We start from the raw sequence: 3,080 nt of genomic DNA, 5'->3' as shown, positions 1-3,080 counted from the left end.
TGAGTGAAAATTTTGATGTGATCCAATCCATTCATAACGTACGTTGCCTCATTATACCCATTGAAACTAAAATTCATGATCATCGAAATATTTTTCACATCACACTAAAGGAAAGAGTTGGAATAGAATGCTCACCATCAGTTTTTTGTAGGACCCATCGGGTGTTTATATTGCATCCAATCCATCCACCTGATGTATGGTTAGGATAAAAGACTTATATAAAAAGTCACAGATTGAAAATCCAATGAGGGCCACACCACCTGAATTTAGAGGTTTTAGGGATAGTTTTTTTTTTTTTTTCCTTTTGGGATGGCGCACATCAGGGTTGAATTATCCTAATGTTTTGGATCACCGAAAAGGAGGTTTTTTACGTGATGGACGGTGTGGATTTCATGAGAGTTAAGTCCTTTATCCTACTTTTAAGTGAGATTAACCTGGTAAATACCGAGAGCGAGGTACCAATGACTTACCTTTATAAATGCTTTTGGGTACGGTATTTCTACAGCGTCCTCTAGCCGACATAGATGCTTCTCCATCTCCTCGGGTTTGCAAACGCCCCTCATCACTTTTGGGAGAAGGCCCGTGCTCGAAGATAACTCTTTTCAGACAGAGATGCACGCGTCTCCAGATGAATCAGATGAACGTGTCGGAAGCGACGCAACAGTCCAAGCGCAACCGCTCGATAGGGCCAGGAATCGAACGGACCGGAGAGCGAGGTACGTCATTTTGAGAAACGTAGGAAATGCTAAAGTACGCCGCATGAGGAACGGCCGTTAACCTGTGCAGCCCAATCTCCGTGTGAGGTTTGTTTCGGGGTTGAGAGAAGTCCCGTCGCGCCAAGGCGATTAGCCGGAGGATAGACTGAATAGGCGATTCCCGGCCTGATCAGTTGGTCCACGCAAAATTGCGCGTTTGAATAAACGGCAACCGTCGAGATTCGATGCAGATATGTCTGATCCACTTGACAGGTCCACCATCGTGATTTTACGGTTGGCTCTGCCAGATGAATGGCCAGCATCTCTCATGCGAGTTCCTTGTTGGCACGTGTGCCGCAACACATTAAAGTCCAGCAATCCTTTGATACTCTGGCAGAGTGTGATAAATGATACGCAGGCAAACGCAGGCAATTAAAAATTATTAATAAGTCGCGTAATTGGCATAAAGTAAATCCAACTAAACCGATCAAAATTATGGGCAGCAATTGACATTATCTTATTATCTAACTATAGGATTGCTGGACGTTCATTGGACGGTTAAAAATGGAATTTTACAACGGTCTTATTTCAAGGGCAAGTTACCACGAATCGGATTAGACTTTAACTTAGCGGTACTGGGTTCCACAATTTAGTCTGTTTAATTTGAGTGATTATATGCCACGTACACCAATTACACGTGCCTGTGTATTGAGCATCTCACGCAGCCGGAGTATCTAATAACTCCTTTGCCTGGCGGGAATCTCTGGGTGGTGTCTCGTGAGATTCACCGCCCGGGGATCTGCACTATTTATCCACCATCGAAAATGGACGATGATAGTCCGAGGGCTACCCAGAAAAGATAGTCCTCGGTCTCGTGAAAGTTGAGTGATTCAGACTTGCTTTTTGCACTGTAGGGAGCGTTTTAGGTCCATACTCATGACTTAGTTGTGACTCATGAGAGTTTCAATGCAAGATCATGGGTTTGAGTACCTATAGCGGTGAAATCTTACTGTAGTGTGAGTGCATGCACTTGTAAAATCCCATTGCGTCATTGTGGTGTGAGTACATCTGAAAAAAAAAAAAAAAGAAAAAAAGAAAAGAAAAGAAGAAGAAAAGAAGTGTTATGTGATAATTTGACATATGTACGGTGCAGTTTCGGTATGTGTCCATGATAATTTAACCTAATTTTCTTGTGGTCATTCTTAATGTGTATCTTAAACTTATAAATATGTAAAAAATGAATTTAAAGGTTTAGATTAGTAGTAGCTACAAAAGAGATATCTGATATAAAAAAATTCTTAGAGTGTTAAAGTTGTTTATCGTCGTCATCATCATGATTGAGAAATAACATTGACTCATTACATGACTTGGATAACCAAAATACTTGTGTTATCTTTAAAGTTGTGACCTTTGGAAAAATATGTAATTTATGGAAATAAGACTTAAATAGATAATTCAAAGATGATTTTTAAAAAAAGAACTCTTAAAATGCATTAGTAGTTTTGAGAAAGATGTGTCTAAGGTGTTTGCATACACATTAGAGAAATTACTTTAACCATATCAAGTTTAGAACAAACTTAAGGAACTTTCTTTATGAAGTCGTGTTCTACAAATCTTGTGGACTATTGGATGGGCAATTTCAGATTGGATGAATTCTGCAAAGTTAAAGTTATCGAACTTGATCTTGATGGCGATATTAATACACTGAATGGGGTTGAAAGTGAAGGATTCTATGACACTTCGTGTTATGGGAGAGGAGAAAGTGATAACATGCAAAAAATATAATCAATGATTTCATCAAGAAAAGAGTGAGTCAAGCAAAAAGTATGATTTGGATGATATGAAAAACTCTCTCTCTCTCTCACACACACACACACACACATGAAAATGGTGAAGATGTGAATATTGAAAATTTAAGAGGATTAAAAAAAGTTTTGAAGATGTAAAAAGTCACTATATATCATGATCTTGAAATCTTAAAGGTGTGTCCCTAAATTAAACGTGGATTCTAATTTCTTGAGTCTTGACTGCATCAAATTCGACAAGATGGAGAGTATGAAGGATGGTAGATTACAAAGAGTTCTGTCCAAAAGATAAAAAGGACAGGAATAAAAGTATTCTACTTGGAAAGCCCTATTGATACAAACGAAGCTATGAACTATATTGGGTGTGATTAAATTGACAAAGCACTATATCCTGAAATATCAATACATGGTGAATTTTGCTACGATGAAATTGTCAAACTCGATCTTGGCAATAATATTGATAATTTGATTGAGGTTAAAAGTGAAGAATTCCATGACATTTTTAGTGTTATAGAAATGGAAGAAATGATAATAAAAAAATATACATGGCTAAATATTTTGAGTCCATGAAAGTTTGTTC

At 38.0% G+C, this 3,080-nt stretch overlaps 1 protein-coding gene across 1 annotated transcript in view; it reads left to right on the top strand.

Moving 5' to 3' along the window:
* The first annotated feature begins 525 nt into the window (after positions 1–525).
* LOC131247929 (probable polyamine transporter At1g31830) overlaps positions 526–3,080 on the top strand; it is an 18,585-nt gene continuing 16,030 nt past the window's right edge. Inside the window, exon 1 of the mRNA XM_058247899.1 lies at positions 526–716. The gene's annotated coding sequence lies outside the window, so the exon portion shown is untranslated. The remainder of the gene's footprint in view (positions 717–3,080) is intronic.

This window comes from Magnolia sinica, chromosome 6, assembly GCF_029962835.1.
Source record: "Magnolia sinica isolate HGM2019 chromosome 6, MsV1, whole genome shotgun sequence".
NCBI classification, from domain to species: Eukaryota; Viridiplantae; Streptophyta; class Magnoliopsida; order Magnoliales; family Magnoliaceae; genus Magnolia; species Magnolia sinica.
Note: the sequence above shows the minus strand (reverse complement) of the source record. Positions and strands in the feature narration are given on the sequence as shown.